Raw genomic sequence first — 19,917 nt, 5'->3', positions numbered from 1 at the left:
GTGACCTTCACTTCATTGCTGCCACTTATGTTGGGTGATGCAGACAAGTGTGTCAATCAAGACCCGAATGTTGTTTTTACCTCACTGGTTCATCCTTCCACGGAAGCGCAACATGAATGGCTCATTGTTCTATCTGCAGATGGGCAAGTAGTGCCAAATCAGCAACAACTAGGGTCGAATTATACTACCTTGCACAATCAGATTCAAGATTTTTGTAAGCTGAATGAGAGTCATCATGAAGATCCCTATCTAGTGCATGTGAAACGTAAGTTGTCAAGTAGTATTAACCCTACATATACTAATTGTGTGATTTGTTTTATGGGTTTGAATTTGACATGCAAACGACCAAGGGTTGATGAGAGAGTTTTGGAGTGCTACATGGAATTTTCACAAGCTTTATACAAGGTGTTTCTTGTCTTGGCGAATGTCCTTGTTCAAGAGCATCATGAGGTTGTCCAAGCGACATGTGACGTGGCTGGTGCTCATTCATCTCGCTCCCACATTGCATGGAGTACCACTTTTTCCCAAGATTTAAGGACAAATCCTTTTCAAGAGGAGGGGAATGATACGAATGAGCAAGCCTCAAAGGGAGGATTGGGCCTCGATTAAGTAGCTCTTGTTGAGCTTAGCTTCGGCCATGTGGGCCTTAGGTCCAATAGTACTTTAGCTAGTCATTAAGCTAGTTAATTAGTAGGTTAGCTTTCGGCCAAGAGAGACCCAATGGGCTGGCCGATTTTCCCTTCATGCTTTCCAAGCTTTATTAGGTTTAGTCAAGGCTATAAATAGCCCTAAAGCTGGTGGTACATTTAGTTTTTGCGATGTTATTAATAAAATTCCAGACTTTCGTCTTACATTAAGCCAAATTCCTCTAGCTTGTGAAAGCTAAGTTGAACATCCTAGTGTGGTTCCTAGGTTGTTTATTGACTTATCAATCAAGCAAACACACTTGATTGTGGCATCCTCTGCCGTTGAATTCGTTCTTGAGTGGTCCGAGTTTGGGTTCAACTCCGTCGATTCCGTAACGTGTCCTCTAAGATCCTAAGTTGCTTCCGCGACCGGGCAGCGAGACCCTCGACAGCTCAGCGGAGGTCGAAGACCTGATTGACTAACACCAAAGCAACACCAAAATACCACCAAACCCCCGACCAAAAGGCCGAGGACCAGCACGCTCCGCAAATTCCAGAATTTTGGGTTGTCGGGTAGAGTACTTCTAGGATTTTCAAAAATTCAGCCTTGAAGGCATTTTGTCTTGCCTTCTTTTTCAGTCATTAGTCCTAATCTGAGTTTTAGATCGCGTCTAGGCCTTCATTCACCTCCATTCCTTGCTGCTATCTTGTGTCACTTGTTGACTAGTCAAGAACGTACCTTGCGGTGACGCCTAATTTGTTCAACCCGAGCAACTAGCAAGCCAAGGAATTGCTTGGTGAGACTATTAGAGAGTGATACACTTGAGTGAAACACAAGCGTGAGTGACCTATACATTGTACCAAAAAAAAAAAGAAGGAGAGAAGAGGTCGTTTGCTTATTTTCTTTTGCAGGTTTACCTAAGCATGTCTAGTGGAGTTGGTGACCAAACAATGGACTTTAAACTACACATGGTGGCCATGATGGAAGAATTCAAGCAGAGTTTGGATGAAGCTTTCGAGCCTCTTCATAGACGCCTTGACCGAATGGTGAATAAGGATGTCAAGAGGAGGGGTTCCCCACAATTTCATCCTGACGTCCAACCTACCTCTTCAAAGTCATTATATTCAAGGAGAAGGGAGGAGGTTCATTCGACAACAAAGCATGCAAATACTTTATCCATAGATGAAGGAGTTAGTTGAGTGCAGGAGACATGTCAACAACTCTCCTCCAACAAAAACTTGAAAAAGAGCGAGTTGAGTATGGTGGTGAGAGTGCACTTGAGGTAAAAGTTGAGGAATGTGAGATTGAAAAAGAGGTAAAAAAATCTGAGGAGATGAGTGAAGCATCAAGTGAGCTGATTGTGCATGGGAAGGCGAGTGTTTATAGTTTTCCTAACGAACTTAACTTTTGCCTTGTTTAGTGTTTCTGCTTTTGTACAGATTGAGCGAAGTCGAGTGAAGTTAGTCATGCAATGTTCCATTCCAAAGTTGCTTGTACAATTCCATGCTTGTGCCAGCTGCTTGTAATCTTCCATGCATATTCATACATCCAAAAGCTGGTCACCATGAGATCATTTTATCAACTCAAACTGGCGCAAATTCAAGTGACTCGTCTGGAGTGTGACCTTCACTTCATTGCTGCCACTTATGTTGGGTGATGCAGACAAGTGTGTCAATCAAGACCCGAATGTTGTTTTTACCTCACTGGTTCATCCTTCCACGGAAGCGCAACATGAATGGCTCATTGTTCTATCTCCAGATGGGCAAGTAGTGCCAAATCAGCAACAACTAGGGTCGAATTATACTACCTTGCACAATCAGATTCAAGATTTTTCTAAGTTGAATGAGAGTCATCATGAAGATCCCTATCTAGTGCATGTGAAACGTAAGTTGTCAAGTAGTATTAACCCTACATATACTAATTGTGTGATTTGTTTTATGGGTTTGAATTTGACATGCAAACGACCAAGGGTTGATGAGAGAGTTTTGGAGTGCTACATGGAATTTTCACAAGCTTTATAAAGGTGTTTCTTGTCTTGGCGAATGTCCTTGTTCAAGAGCATCATGAGGTTGTCCAAGCGACATGTGACGTGGCTGGTGCTCATTCATCTCGCTCCCACATTGCATGGAGTACCACTTTTTCCCAAGATTTAAGGACAAATCCTTTTCAAGAGGAGGGGAATGATACGAATGAGCAAGCCTCAAAGGGAGGATTGGGCCTCGATTAAGTAGCTCTTGTTGAGCTTAGCTTCGGCCATGTGGGCCTTAGGTCCAATAGTACTTTAGCTAGTCATTAAGCTAGTTAATTAGTAGGTTAGCTTTCGGCCAAGAGAGACCCAATAGGCTGGCCGATTTTCCCTTCATGCTTTCCAAGCTTTATTAGGTTTAGTCAAGGCTATAAATAGCCCTAAAGCTGATGGTACATTTAGTTTTTGCGATGTTATTAATAAAATTCCAGACTTTCGTCTTACATTAAGCCAAATTCCTCTAGCTTGTGAAAGCTAAGTTGAACATCCTAGTGTGGTTCCTAGGTTGTTTATTGACTTATCAATCAAGCAAACACACTTGATTGTGGCATCCTCTGCCGTTGAATTCGTTCTTGAGTGGTCCGAGTTTGGGTTCAACTCCGTCGATTCCGTAACGTGTCCTCTAAGATCCTAAGTTGCTTCCGCGACCGGGCAGCGAGACCCTCGACAGCTCAGCGGAGGTCGAAGACCTGATTGACTAACACCAAAGCAACACCAAAATACCACCAAACCCCCGACCAAAAGGCCGAGGACCAGCACGCTCCGCAAATTCCAGAATTTTGGGTTGTCGGGTAGAGTACTTCTAGGATTTTCAAAAATTCAGCCTTGAAGGCATTTTGTCTTGCCTTCTTTTTCAGTCATTAGTCCTAATCTGAGTTTTAGATCGCGTCTAGGCCTTCATTCACCTCCATTCCTTGCTGCTATCTTGTGTCACTTGTTGACTAGTCAAGAACGTACCTTGCGGTGACGCCTAATTTGTTCAACCCGAGCAACTAGCAAGCCAAGGAATTGCTTGGTGAGACTATTAGAGAGTGATACACTTGAGTGAAACACAAGCGTGAGTGACCTATACATTGTACCAAAAAAAAAAAGAAGGAGAGAAGAGGTCGTTTGCTTATTTTCTTTTGCAGGTTTACCTAAGCATGTCTAGTGGAGTTGGTGACCAAACAATGGACTTTAAACTACACATGGTGGCCATGATGGAAGAATTCAAGCAGAGTTTGGATGAAGCTTTCGAGCCTCTTCATAGACGCCTTGACCGAATGGTGAATAAGGATGTCAAGAGGAGGGGTTCCCCACAATTTCATCCTGACGTCCAACCTACCTCTTCAAAGTCATTATATTCAAGGAGAAGGGAGGAGGTTCATTCGACAACAAAGCATGCAAATACTTTATCCATAGATGAAGGAGTTAGTTGAGTGCAGGAGACATGTCAACAACTCTCCTCCAACAAAAACTTGAAAAAGAGCGAGTTGAGTATGGTGGTGAGAGTGCACTTGAGGTAAAAGTTGAGGAATGTGAGATTGAAAAAGAGGTAAAAAAATCTGAGGAGATGAGTGAAGCATCAAGTGAGCTGATTGTGCATGGGAAGGCGAGTGTTTATAGTTTTCCTAACGAACTTAACTTTTGCCTTGTTTAGTGTTTCTGCTTTTGTACAGATTGAGCGAAGTCGAGTGAAGTTAGTCATGCAATGTTCCATTCCAAAGTTGCTTGTACAATTCACTAGCTTCCATGGAGTTTGTCTTCTAGGAGATAGATCTATTTGGTATCACTTCATGGAACAACCCGAATCTGTCCGCACCAATGGAGAATTAATTCGAACTCCATATTTCTATTCTTGTTTGTTACCCACGGTTCATTCATCATCTTTACCTTCTTTTGAGCATTATTTCCATCCTCACACATGTATTTCCTATGCAGATTTTGAAGGAAAATGTAAAGAGCCATCAATGCAGTCTCAAGTTGAATCGATTGATGGAAGGAATCACGTGTCACGGGGAGTTTTTGCATTTAACTCTTATTCTACACCTTCTTACCACTTAATTAATGACGTTCCATTGCTTATGTATCCAATTTCTGGTTCAAAACAAGCTGAGACTCATTTTGTTTTTGTAGGTTGTAAGGCTGCTCGAAATTTTCCAGCTTTGATTAAAGAGTTGCAACCTGGTTTCATGCTTGTGCCAGCTGCTTGTAATCTTCCATGCATATTCATACATCCAAAAGCTGGTCACCATGAGATCATTTTATCAACTCAAACTGGCGCAAATTCAAGTGACTCGTCTGGAGTGTGACCTTCACTTCATTGCTGCCACTTATGTTGGGTGATGCAGACAAGTGTGTCAATCAAGACCCGAATGTTGTTTTTACCTCACTGGTTCATCCTTCCACGGAAGCGCAACATGAATGGCTCATTGTTCTATCTCCAGATGGGCAAGTAGTGCCAAATCAGCAACAACTAGGGTCGAATTATACTACCTTGCACAATCAGATTCAAGATTTTTCTAAGTTGAATGAGAGTCATCATGAAGATCCCTATCTAGTGCATGTGAAACGTAAGTTGTCAAGTAGTATTAACCCTACATATACTAATTGTGTGATTTGTTTTATGGGTTTGAATTTGACATGCAAACGACCAAGGGTTGATGAGAGAGTTTTGGAGTGCTACATGGAATTTTCACAAGCTTTATACAAGGTGTTTCTTGTCTTGGCGAATGTCCTTGTTCAAGAGCATCATGAGGTTGTCCAAGCGACATGTGACGTGGCTGGTGCTCATTCATCTCGCTCCCACATTGCATGGAGTACCACTTTTTCCCAAGATTTAAGGACAAATCCTTTTCAAGAGGAGGGGAATGATACGAATGAGCAAGCCTCAAAGGGAGGATTGGGCCTCGATTAAGTAGCTCTTGTTGAGCTTAGCTTCGGCCATGTGGGCCTTAGGTCCAATAGTACTTTAGCTAGTCATTAAGCTAGTTAATTAGTAGGTTAGCTTTCGGCCAAGAGAGACCCAATGGGCTGGCCGATTTTCCCTTCATGCTTTCCAAGCTTTATTAGGTTTAGTCAAGGCTATAAATAGCCCTAAAGCTGATGGTACATTTAGTTTTTGCGATGTTATTAATAAAATTCCAGACTTTCGTCTTACATTAAGCCAAATTCCTCTAGCTTGTGAAAGCTAAGTTGAACATCCTAGTGTGGTTCCTAGGTTGTTTATTGACTTATCAATCAAGCAAACACACTTGATTGTGGCATCCTCTGCCGTTGAATTCGTTCTTGAGTGGTCCGAGTTTGGGTTCAACTCCGTCGATTCCGTAACGTGTCCTCTAAGATCCTAAGTTGCTTCCGCGACCGGGCAGCGAGACCCTCGACAGCTCAGCGGAGGTCGAAGACCTGATTGACTAACACCAAAGCAACACCAAAATACCACCAAACCCCCGACCAAAAGGCCGAGGACCAGCACGCTCCGCAAATTCCAGAATTTTGGGTTGTCGGGTAGAGTACTTCTAGGATTTTCAAAAATTCAGCCTTGAAGGCATTTTGTCTTGCCTTCTTTTTCAGTCATTAGTCCTAATCTGAGTTTTAGATCGCGTCTAGGCCTTCATTCACCTCCATTCCTTGCTGCTATCTTGTGTCACTTGTTGACTAGTCAAGAACGTACCTTGCGGTGACGCCTAATTTGTTCAACCCGAGCAACTAGCAAGCCAAGGAATTGCTTGGTGAGACTATTAGAGAGTGATACACTTGAGTGAAACACAAGCGTGAGTGACCTATACATTGTACCAAAAAAAAAAAGAAGGAGAGAAGAGGTCGTTTGCTTATTTTCTTTTGCAGGTTTACCTAAGCATGTCTAGTGGAGTTGGTGACCAAACAATGGACTTTAAACTACACATGGTGGCCATGATGGAAGAATTCAAGCAGAGTTTGGATGAAGCTTTCGAGCCTCTTCATAGACGCCTTGACCGAATGGTGAATAAGGATGTCAAGAGGAGGGGTTCCCCACAATTTCATCCTGACGTCCAACCTACCTCTTCAAAGTCATTATATTCAAGGAGAAGGGAGGAGGTTCATTCGACAACAAAGCATGCAAATACTTTATCCATAGATGAAGGAGTTAGTTGAGTGCAGGAGACATGTCAACAACTCTCCTCCAACAAAAACTTGAAAAAGAGCGAGTTGAGTATGGTGGTGAGAGTGCACTTGAGGTAAAAGTTGAGGAATGTGAGATTGAAAAAGAGGTAAAAAAATCTGAGGAGATGAGTGAAGCATCAAGTGAGCTGATTGTGCATGGGAAGGCGAGTGTTTATAGTTTTCCTAACGAACTTAACTTTTGCCTTGTTTAGTGTTTCTGCTTTTGTACAGATTGAGCGAAGTCGAGTGAAGTTAGTCATGCAATGTTCCATTCCAAAGTTGCTTGTACAATTCACTAGCTTCCATGGAGTTTGTCTTCTAGGAGATAGATCTATTTGGTATCACTTCATGGAACAACCCGAATCTGTCCGCACCAATGGAGAATTAATTCGAACTCCATATTTCTATTCTTGTTTGTTACCCACGGTTCATTCATCATCTTTACCTTCTTTTGAGCATTATTTCCATCCTCACACATGTATTTCCTATGCAGATTTTGAAGGAAAATGTAAAGAGCCATCAATGCAGTCTCAAGTTGAATCGATTGATGGAAGGAATCACGTGTCACGGGGAGTTTTTGCATTTAACTCTTATTCTACACCTTCTTACCACTTAATTAATGACGTTCCATTGCTTATGTATCCAATTTCTGGTTCAAAACAAGCTGAGACTCATTTTGTTTTTGTAGGTTGTAAGGCTGCTCGAAATTTTCCAGCTTTGATTAAAGAGTTGCAACCTGGTTTCATGCTTGTGCCAGCTGCTTGTAATCTTCCATGCATATTCATACATCCAAAAGCTGGTCACCATGAGATCATTTTATCAACTCAAACTGGCGCAAATTCAAGTGACTCGTCTGGAGTGTGACCTTCACTTCATTGCTGCCACTTATGTTGGGTGATGCAGACAAGTGTGTCAATCAAGACCCGAATGTTGTTTTTACCTCACTGGTTCATCCTTCCACGGAAGCGCAACATGAATGGCTCATTGTTCTATCTCCAGATGGGCAAGTAGTGCCAAATCAGCAACAACTAGGGTCGAATTATACTACCTTGCACAATCAGATTCAAGATTTTTCTAAGCTGAATGAGAGTCATCATGAAGATCCCTATCTAGTGCATGTGAAACGTAAGTTGTCAAGTAGTATTAACCCTACATATACTAATTGTGTGATTTGTTTTATGGGTTTGAATTTGACATGCAAACGACCAAGGGTTGATGAGAGAGTTTTGGAGTGCTACATGGAATTTTCACAAGCTTTATACAAGGTGTTTCTTGTCTTGGCGAATGTCCTTGTTCAAGAGCATCATGAGGTTGTCCAAGCGACATGTGACGTGGCTGGTGCTCATTCATCTCGCTCCCACATTGCATGGAGTACCACTTTTTCCCAAGATTTAAGGACAAATCCTTTTCAAGAGGAGGGGAATGATACGAATGAGCAAGCCTCAAAGGGAGGATTGGGCCTCGATTAAGTAGCTCTTGTTGAGCTTAGCTTCGGCCATGTGGGCCTTAGGTCCAATAGTACTTTAGCTAGTCATTAAGCTAGTTAATTAGTAGGTTAGCTTTCGGCCAAGAGAGACCCAATGGGCTGGCCGATTTTCCCTTCATGCTTTCCAAGCTTTATTAGGTTTAGTCAAGGCTATAAATAGCCCTAAAGCTGATGGTACATTTAGTTTTTGCGATGTTATTAATAAAATTCCAGACTTTCGTCTTACATTAAGCCAAATTCCTCTAGCTTGTGAAAGCTAAGTTGAACATCCTAGTGTGGTTCCTAGGTTGTTTATTGACTTATCAATCAAGCAAACACACTTGATTGTGGCATCCTCTGCCGTTGAATTCGTTCTTGAGTGGTCCGAGTTTGGGTTCAACTCCGTCGATTCCGTAACGTGTCCTCTAAGATCCTAAGTTGCTTCCGCGACCGGGCAGCGAGACCCTCGACAGCTCAGCGGAGGTCGAAGACCTGATTGACTAACACCAAAGCAACACCAAAATACCACCAAACCCCCGACCAAAAGGCCGAGGACCAGCACGCTCCGCAAATTCCAGAATTTTGGGTTGTCGGGTAGAGTACTTCTAGGATTTTCAAAATTTCAGCCTTGAAGGCATTTTGTCTTGCCTTCTTTTTCAGTCATTAGTCCTAATCTGAGTTTTAGATCGCGTCTAGGCCTTCATTCACCTCCATTCCTCGCTGCTGTCTTGTGTCACTTGTTGACTAGTCAAGAACGTACCTTGCGGTGACGCCTAATTTGCTCAACCCGAGCAACTAGCAAGCCAAGGAATTGCTTGGTGAGACTATTAGAGAGTGATACACTTGAGTGAAACACAAGCGTGAGTGACCTATACATTGTACCAAAAAAAAAAGAAGGAGAGAAGAGGTCGTTTGCTTATTTTCTTTTGCAGGTTTACCTAAGCATGTCTAGTGGAGTTGGTGACCAAACAATGGACTTTAAACTACACATGGTGGCCATGATGGAAGAATTCAAGCAGAGTTTGGATGAAGCTTTCGAGCCTCTTCATAGACGCCTTGACCGAATGGTGAATAAGGATGTCAAGAGGAGGGGTTCCCCACAATTTCATCCTGACGTCCAACCTACCTCTTCAAAGTCATTATATTCAAGGAGAAGGGAGGAGGTTCATTCGACAACAAAGCATGCAAATACTTTATCCATAGATGAAGGAGTTAGTTGAGTGCAGGAGACATGTCAACAACTCTCCTCCAACAAAAACTTGAAAAAGAGCGAGTTGAGTATGGTGGTGAGAGTGCACTTGAGGTAAAAGTTGAGGAATGTGAGATTGAAAAAGAGGTAAAAAAATCTGAGGAGATGAGTGAAGCATCAAGTGAGCTGATTGTGCATGGGAAGGCGAGTGTTTATAGTTTTCCTAACGAACTTAACTTTTGCCTTGTTTAGTGTTTCTGCTTTTGTACAGATTGAGCGAAGTCGAGTGAAGTTAGTCATGCAATGTTCCATTCCAAAGTTGCTTGTACAATTCACTAGCTTCCATGGAGTTTGTCTTCTAGGAGATAGATCTATTTGGTATCACTTCATGGAACAACCCGAATCTGTCCGCACCAATGGAGAATTAATTCGAACTCCATATTTCTATTCTTGTTTGTTACCCACGGTTCATTCATCATCTTTACCTTCTTTTGAGCATTATTTCCATCCTCACACATGTATTTCCTATGCAGATTTTGAAGGAAAATGTAAAGAGCCATCAATGCAGTCTAAAGTTGAATCGATTGATGGAAGGAATCACGTGTCACGGGGAGTTTTTGCATTTAACTCTTATTCTACACCTTCTTACCACTTAATTAATGACGTTCCATTGCTTATGTATCCAATTTCTGGTTCAAAACAAGCTGAGACTCATTTTGTTTTTGTAGGTTGTAAGGCTGCTCGAAATTTTCCAGCTTTGATTAAAGAGTTGCAACCTGGTTTCATGCTTGTGCCAGCTGCTTGTAATCTTCCATGCATATTCATACATCCAAAAGCTGGTCACCATGAGATCATTTTATCAACCCAAACTGGCGTGTGACTCGTCTGCAAATTCAAGTGACTCGTCTGGAGTGTGACCTTCACTTCATTGCTGCCACTTATGTTGGGTGATGCAGACAAGTGTGTCAATCAAGACCCGAATGTTGTTTTTACCTCACTGGTTCATCCTTCCACGGAAGCGCAACATGAATGGCTCATTGTTCTATCTCCAGATGGGCAAGTAGTGCCAAATCAGCAACAACTAGGGTCGAATTATACTACCTTGCACAATCAGATTCAAGATTTTTCTAAGCTGAATGAGAGTCATCATGAAGATCCCTATCTAGTGCATGTGAAACGTAAGTTGTCAAGTAGTATTAACCCTACATATACTAATTGTGTGATTTGTTTTATGGGTTTGAATTTGACATGCAAACGACCAAGGGTTGATGAGAGAGTTTTGGAGTGCTACATGGAATTTTCACAAGCTTTATACAAGGTGTTTCTTGTCTTGGCGAATGTCCTTGTTCAAGAGCATCATGAGGTTGTCCAAGCGACATGTGACGTGGCTGGTGCTCATTCATCTCGCTCCCACATTGCATGGAGTACCACTTTTTCCCAAGATTTAAGGACAAATCCTTTTCAAGAGGAGGGGAATGATACGAATGAGCAAGCCTCAAAGGGAGGATTGGGCCTCGATTAAGTAGCTCTTGTTGAGCTTAGCTTCGGCCATGTGGGCCTTAGGTCCAATAGTACTTTAGCTAGTCATTAAGCTAGTTAATTAGTAGGTTAGCTTTCGGCCAAGAGAGACCCAATGGGCTGGCCGATTTTCCCTTCATGCTTTCCAAGCTTTATTAGCTTTAGTCAAGGCTATAAATAGCCCTAAAGCTGATGGTACATTTAGTTTTTGCGATGTTATTAATAAAATTCCAGACTTTCGTCTTACATTAAGCCAAATTCCTCTAGCTTGTGAAAGCTAAGTTGAACATCCTAGTGTGGTTCCTAGGTTGTTTATTGACTTATCAATCAAGCAAACACACTTGATTGTGGCATCCTCTGCCGTTGAATTCGTTCTTGAGTGGTCCGAGTTTGGGTTCAACTCCGTCGATTCCGTAACGTGTCCTCTAAGATCCTAAGTTGCTTCCGCGACCGGGCAGCGAGACCCTCGACAGCTCAGCGGAGGTCGAAGACCTGATTGACTAACACCAAAGCAACACCAAAATACCACCAAACCCCCGACCAAAAGGCCGAGGACCAGCACGCTCCGCAAATTCCAGAATTTTGGGTTGTCGGGTAGAGTACTTCTAGGATTTTCAAAAATTCAGCCTTGAAGGCATTTTGTCTTGCCTTCTTTTTCAGTCATTAGTCCTAATCTGAGTTTTAGATCGCGTCTAGGCCTTCATTCACCTCCATTCCTCGCTGCTGTCTTGTGTCACTTGTTGACTAGTCAAGAACGTACCTTGCGGTGACGCCTAATTTGCTCAACCCGAGCAACTAGCAAGCCAAGGAATTGCTTGGTGAGACTATTAGAGAGTGATACACTTGAGTGAAACACAAGCGTGAGTGACCTATACATTGTACCAAAAAAAAAAAGAAGGAGAGAAGAGGTCGTTTGCTTATTTTCTTTTGCAGGTTTACCTAAGCATGTCTAGTGGAGTTGGTGACCAAACAATGGACTTTAAACTACACATGGTGGCCATGATGGAAGAATTCAAGCAGAGTTTGGATGAAGCTTTCGAGCCTCTTCATAGACGCCTTGACCGAATGGTGAATAAGGATGTCAAGAGGAGGGGTTCCCCACAATTTCATCCTGACGTCCAACCTACCTCTTCAAAGTCATTATATTCAAGGAGAAGGGAGGAGGTTCATTCGACAACAAAGCATGCAAATACTTTATCCATAGATGAAGGAGTTAGTTGAGTGCAGGAGACATGTCAACAACTCTCCTCCAACAAAAACTTGAAAAAGAGCGAGTTGAGTATGGTGGTGAGAGTGCACTTGAGGTAAAAGTTGAGGAATGTGAGATTGAAAAAGAGGTAAAAAAATCTGAGGAGATGAGTGAAGCATCAAGTGAGCTGATTGTGCATGGGAAGGCGAGTGTTTATAGTTTTCCTAACGAACTTAACTTTTGCCTTGTTTAGTGTTTCTGCTTTTGTACAGATTGAGCGAAGTCGAGTGAAGTTAGTCATGCAATGTTCCATTCCAAAGTTGCTTGTACAATTCACTAGCTTCCATGGAGTTTGTCTTCTAGGAGATAGATCTATTTGGTATCACTTCATGGAACAACCCGAATCTGTCCGCACCAATGGAGAATTAATTCGAACTCCATATTTCTATTCTTGTTTGTTACCCACGGTTCATTCATCATCTTTACCTTCTTTTGAGCATTATTTCCATCCTCACACATGTATTTCCTATGCAGATTTTGAAGGAAAATGTAAAGAGCCATCAATGCAGTCTAAAGTTGAATCGATTGATGGAAGGAATCACGTGTCACGGGGAGTTTTTGCATTTAACTCTTATTCTACACCTTCTTACCACTTAATTAATGACGTTCCATTGCTTATGTATCCAATTTCTGGTTCAAAACAAGCTGAGACTCATTTTGTTTTTGTAGGTTGTAAGGCTGCTCGAAATTTTCCAGCTTTGATTAAAGAGTTGCAACCTGGTTTCATGCTTGTGCCAGCTGCTTGTAATCTTCCATGCATATTCATACATCCAAAAGCTGGTCACCATGAGATCATTTTATCAACCCAAACTGGCGCAAATTCAAGTGACTCGTCTGGAGTGTGACCTTCACTTCATTGCTGCCACTTATGTTGGGTGATGCAGACAAGTGTGTCAATCAAGACCCGAATGTTGTTTTTACCTCACTGGTTCATCCTTCCACGGAAGCGCAACATGAATGGCTCATTGTTCTATCTCCAGATGGGCAAGTAGTGCCAAATCAGCAACAACTAGGGTCGAATTATACTACCTTGCACAATCAGATTCAAGATTTTTCTAAGCTGAATGAGAGTCATCATGAAGATCCCTATCTAGTGCATGTGAAACGTAAGTTGTCAAGTAGTATTAACCCTACATATACTAATTGTGTGATTTGTTTTATGGGTTTGAATTTGACATGCAAACGACCAAGGGTTGATGAGAGAGTTTTGGAGTGCTACATGGAATTTTCACAAGCTTTATACAAGGTGTTTCTTGTCTTGGCGAATGTCCTTGTTCAAGAGCATCATGAGGTTGTCCAAGCGACATGTGACGTGGCTGGTGCTCATTCATCTCGCTCCCACATTGCATGGAGTACCACTTTTTCCCAAGATTTAAGGACAAATCCTTTTCAAGAGGAGGGGAATGATACGAATGAGCAAGCCTCAAAGGGAGGATTGGGCCTCGATTAAGTAGCTCTTGTTGAGCTTAGCTTCGGCCATGTGGGCCTTAGGTCCAATAGTACTTTAGCTAGTCATTAAGCTAGTTAATTAGTAGGTTAGCTTTCGGCCAAGAGAGACCCAATGGGCTGGCCGATTTTCCCTTCATGCTTTCCAAGCTTTATTAGCTTTAGTCAAGGCTATAAATAGCCCTAAAGCTGATGGTACATTTAGTTTTTGCGATGTTATTAATAAAATTCCAGACTTTCGTCTTACATTAAGCCAAATTCCTCTAGCTTGTGAAAGCTAAGTTGAACATCCTAGTGTGGTTCCTAGGTTGTTTATTGACTTATCAATCAAGCAAACACACTTGATTGTGGCATCCTCTGCCGTTGAATTCGTTCTTGAGTGGTCCGAGTTTGGGTTCAACTCCGTCGATTCCGTAACGTGTCCTCTAAGATCCTAAGTTGCTTCCGCGACCGGGCAGCGAGACCCTCGACAGCTCAGCGGAGGTCGAAGACCTGATTGACTAACACCAAAGCAACACCAAAATACCACCAAACCCCCGACCAAAAGGCCGAGGACCAGCACGCTCCGCAAATTCCAGAATTTTGGGTTGTCGGGTAGAGTACTTCTAGGATTTTCAAAAATTCAGCCTTGAAGGCATTTTGTCTTGCCTTCTTTTTCAGTCATTAGTCCTAATCTGAGTTTTAGATCGCGTCTAGGCCTTCATTCACCTCCATTCCTCGCTGCTGTCTTGTGTCACTTGTTGACTAGTCAAGAACGTACCTTGCGGTGACGCCTAATTTGCTCAACCCGAGCAACTAGCAAGCCAAGGAATTGCTTGGTGAGACTATTAGAGAGTGATACACTTGAGTGAAACACAAGCGTGAGTGACCTATACATTGTACCAAAAAAAAACAGAAGGAGAGAAGAGGTCGTTTGCTTATTTTCTTTTGCAGGTTTACCTAAGCATGTCTAGTGGAGTTGGTGACCAAACAATGGACTTTAAACTACACATGGTGGCCATGATGGAAGAATTCAAGCAGAGTTTGGATGAAGCTTTCGAGCCTCTTCATAGACGCCTTGACCGAATGGTGAATAAGGATGTCAAGAGGAGGGGTTCCCCACAATTTCATCCTGACGTCCAACCTACCTCTTCAAAGTCATTATATTCAAGGAGAAGGGAGGAGGTTCATTCGACAACAAAGCATGCAAATACTTTATCCATAGATGAAGGAGTTAGTTGAGTGCAGGAGACATGTCAACAACTCTCCTCCAACAAAAACTTGAAAAAGAGCGAGTTGAGTATGGTGGTGAGAGTGCACTTGAGGTAAAAGTTGAGGAATGTGAGATTGAAAAAGAGGTAAAAAAATCTGAGGAGATGAGTGAAGCATCAAGTGAGCTGATTGTGCATGGGAAGGCGAGTGTTTATAGTTTTCCTAACGAACTTAACTTTTGCCTTGTTTAGTGTTTCTGCTTTTGTACAGATTGAGCGAAGTCGAGTGAAGTTAGTCATGCAATGTTCCATTCCAAAGTTGCTTGTACAATTCACTAGCTTCCATGGAGTTTGTCTTCTAGGAGATAGATCTATTTGGTATCACTTCATGGAACAACCCGAATCTGTCCGCACCAATGGAGAATTAATTCGAACTCCATATTTCTATTCTTGTTTGTTACCCACGGTTCATTCATCATCTTTACCTTCTTTTGAGCATTATTTCCATCCTCACACATGTATTTCCTATGCAGATTTTGAAGGAAAATGTAAAGAGCCATCAATGCAGTCTAAAGTTGAATCGATTGATGGAAGGAATCACGTGTCACGGGGAGTTTTTGCATTTAACTCTTATTCTACACCTTCTTACCACTTAATTAATGACGTTCCATTGCTTATGTATCCAATTTCTGGTTCAAAACAAGCTGAGACTCATTTTGTTTTTGTAGGTTGTAAGGCTGCTCGAAATTTTCCAGCTTTGATTAAAGAGTTGCAACCTGGTTTCATGCTTGTGCCAGCTGCTTGTAATCTTCCATGCATATTCATACATCCAAAAGCTGGTCACCATGAGATCATTTTATCAACCCAAACTGGCGCAAATTCAAGTGACTCGTCTGGAGTGTGACCTTCACTTCATTGCTGCCACTTATGTTGGGTGATGCAGACAAGTGTGTCAATCAAGACCCGAATGTTGTTTTTACCTCACTGGTTCATCCTTCCACGGAAGCGCAACATGAATGGCTCATTGTTCTATCTGCAGATGGGCAAGTAGTGCCAAATCAGCAACAACTAGGGTCGAATTATACTACCTTGCACAATCAGATTCAAGATTTTTCTAAGCTGAATGAGAGTCATCATGAAGATCCCTATCTAGTGCATGTGAAACGTAAGTTGTCAAGTAGTATTAACCCTACATATACTAATTGTGTGATTTGTTTTATGGGTTTGAATTTGACATGCAAACGACCAAGGGTTGATGAGAGAGTTTTGGAGTGCTACATGGAATTTTCACAAGCTTTATACAAGGTGTTTCTTGTCTTGGCGAATGTCCTTGTTCAAGAGCATCATGAGGTTGTCCAAGCGACATGTGACGTGGCTGGTGCTCATTCATCTCGCTCCCACATTGCATGGAGTACCACTTTTTCCCAAGATTTAAGGACAAATCCTTTTCAAGAGGAGGGGAATGATACGAATGAGCAAGCCTCAAAGGGAGGATTGGGCCTCGATTAAGTAGCTCTTGTTGAGCTTAGCTTCGGCCATGTGGGCCTTAGGTCCAATAGTACTTTAGCTAGTCATTAAGCTAGTTAATTAGTAGGTTAGCTTTCGGCCAAGAGAGACCCAATGGGCTGGCCGATTTTCCCTTCATGCTTTCCAAGCTTTATTAGGTTTAGTCAAGGCTATAAATAGCCCTAAAGCTGATGGTACATTTAGTTTTTGCGATGTTATTAATAAAATTCCAGACTTTCGTCTTACATTAAGCCAAATTCCTCTAGCTTGTGAAAGCTAAGTTGAACATCCTAGTGTGGTTCCTAGGTTGTTTATTGACTTATCAATCAAGCAAACACACTTGATTGTGGCATCCTCTGCCGTTGAATTCGTTCTTGAGTGGTCCGAGTTTGGGTTCAACTCCGTCGATTCCGTAACGTGTCCTCTAAGATCCTAAGTTGCTTCCGCGACCGGGCAGCGAGACCCTCGACAGCTCAGCGGAGGTCGAAGACCTGATTGACTAACACCAAAGCAACACCAAAATACCACCAAACCCCCGACCAAAAGGCCGAGGACCAGCACGCTCCGCAAATTCCAGAATTTTGGGTTGTCGGGTAGAGTACTTCTAGGATTTTCAAAATTTCAGCCTTGAAGGCATTTTGTCTTGCCTTCTTTTTCAGTCATTAGTCCTAATCTGAGTTTTAGATCGCGTCTAGGCCTTCATTCACCTCCATTCCTTGCTGCTATCTTGTGTCACTTGTTGACTAGTCAAGAACGTACCTTGCGGTGACGCCTAATTTGTTCAACCCGAGCAACTAGCAAGCCAAGGAATTGCTTGGTGAGACTATTAGAGAGTGATACACTTGAGTGAAACACAAGCGTGAGTGACCTATACATTGTACCAAAAAAAAAAAGAAGGAGAGAAGAGGTCGTTTGCTTATTTTCTTTTGCAGGTTTACCTAAGCATGTCTAGTGGAGTTGGTGACCAAACAATGGACTTTAAACTACACATGGTGGCCATGATGGAAGAATTCAAGCAGAGTTTGGATGAAGCTTTCGAGCCTCTTCATAGACGCCTTGACCGAATGGTGAATAAGGATGTCAAGAGGAGGGGTTCCCCACGATTTCATCCTGACGTCCAACCTACCTCTTCAAAGTCATTATATTCAAGGAGAAGGGAGGAGGTTCATTCGACAACAAAGCATGCAAATACTTTATCCATAGATGAAGGAGTTAGTTGAGTGCAGGAGACATGTCAACAACTCTCCTCCAACAAAAACTTGAAAAAGAGCGAGTTGAGTATGGTGGTGAGAGTGCACTTGAGGTAAAAGTTGAGGAATGTGAGATTGAAAAAGAGGTAAAAAAATCTGAGGAGATGAGTGAAGCATCAAGTGAGCTGATTGTGCATGGGAAGGCGAGTGTTTATAGTTTTCCTAACGAACTTAACTTTTGCCTTGTTTAGTGTTTCTGCTTTTGTACAGATTGAGCGAAGTCGAGTGAAGTTAGTCATGCAATGTTCCATTCCAAAGTTGCTTGTACAATTCACTAGCTTCCATGGAGTTTGTCTTCTAGGAGATAGATCTATTTGGTATCACTTCATGGAACAACCCGAATCTGTCCGCACCAATGGAGAATTAATTCGAACTCCATATTTCTATTCTTGTTTGTTACCCACGGTTCATTCATCATCTTTACCTTCTTTTGAGCATTATTTCCATCCTCACACATGTATTTCCTATGCAGATTTTGAAGGAAAATGTAAAGAGCCATCAATGCAGTCTCAAGTTGAATCGATTGATGGAAGGAATCACGTGTCACGGGGAGTTTTTGCATTTAACTCTTATTCTACACCTTCTTACCACTTAATTAATGACGTTCCATTGCTTATGTATCCAATTTCTGGTTCAAAACAAGCTGAGACTCATTTTGTTTTTGTAGGTTGTAAGGCTGCTCGAAATTTTCCAGCTTTGATTAAAGAGTTGCAACCTGGTTTCATGCTTGTGCCAGCTGCTTGTAATCTTCCATGCATATTCATACATCCAAAAGCTGGTCACCATGAGATCACTTTATCAACTCAAACTGGCGCAAATTCAAGTGACTCGTCTGGAGTGTGACCTTCACTTCATTGCTGCCACTTATGTTGGGTGATGCAGACAAGTGTGTCAATCAAGACCCGAATGTTGTTTTTACCTCACTGGTTCATCCTTCCACGGAAGCGCAACATGAATGGCTCATTGTTCTATCTGCAGATGGGCAAGTAGTGCCAAATCAGCAACAACTAGGGTCGAATTATACTACCTTGCACAATCAGATTCAAGATTTTTCTAAGCTGAATGAGAGTCATCATGAAGATCCCTATCTAGTGCATGTGAAACGTAAGTTGTCAAGTAGTATTAACCCTACATATACTAATTGTGTGATTTGTTTTATGGGTTTGAATTTGACATGCAAACGACCAAGGGTTGATGAGAGAGTTTTGGAGTGCTACATGGAATTTTCACAAGCTTTATACAAGGTGTTTCTTGTCTTGGCGAATGTCCTTGTTCAAGAGCATCATGAGGTTGTCCAAGCGACATGTGACGTGGCTGGTGCTCATTCATCTCGCTCCCACATTGCATGGAGTACCACTTTTTCCCAAGATTTAAGGACAAATCCTTTTCAAGAGGAGGGGAATGATACGAATGAGCAAGCCTCAAAGGGAGGATTGGGCCTCGATTAAGTAGCTCTTGTTGAGCTTAGCTTCGGCCATGTGGGCCTTAGGTCCAATAGTACTTTAGCTAGTCATTAAGCTAGTTAATTAGTAGGTTAGCTTTCGGCCAAGAGAGACCCAATGGGCTGGCCGATTTTCCCTTCATGCTTTCCAAGCTTTATTAGGTTTAGTCAAGGCTATAAATAGCCCTAAAGCTGATGGTACATTTAGTTTTTGCGATGTTATTAATAAAATTCCAGAATTTCGTCTTCCATTAAGCCAAATTCCTCTAGCTTGTGAAAGCTAAGTTGAACATCCTAGTGTGGTTCCTAGGTTGTTTATTGACTTATCAATCAAGCAAACACACTTGATTGTGGCATCCTCTGCCGTTGAATTCGTTCTTGAGTGGTCCGAGTTTGGGTTCAACTCCGTCGATTCCGTAACGTGTCCTCTAAGATCCTAAGTTGCTTCCGCGACCGGGCAGCGAGACCCTCGACAGCTCAGCGGAGGTCGAAGACCTGATTGACTAACACCAAAGCAACACCAAAATACCACCAAACCCCCGACCAAAAGGCCGAGGACCAGCACGCTCCGCAAATTCCAGAATTTTGGGTTGTCGGGTAGAGTACTTCTAGGATTTTCAAAAATTCAGCCTTGAAGGCATTTTGTCTTGCCTTCTTTTTCAGTCATTAGTCCTAATCTGAGTTTTAGATCGCGTCTAGGCCTTCATTCACCTCCATTCCTTGCTGCTATCTTGTGTCACTTGTTGACTAGTCAAGAACGTACCTTGCGGTGACGCCTAATTTGTTCAACCCGAGCAACTAGCAAGCCAAGGAATTGCTTGGTGAGACTATTAGAGAGTGATACACTTGAGTGAAACACAAGCGTGAGTGACCTATACATTGTACCAA

Source organism: Coffea arabica, chromosome 7e (genome assembly GCF_036785885.1).
Source record: "Coffea arabica cultivar ET-39 chromosome 7e, Coffea Arabica ET-39 HiFi, whole genome shotgun sequence".
In the NCBI taxonomy this organism is placed as follows: domain Eukaryota; kingdom Viridiplantae; phylum Streptophyta; class Magnoliopsida; order Gentianales; family Rubiaceae; genus Coffea; species Coffea arabica.
This window is presented reverse-complemented; position numbering follows the sequence as displayed.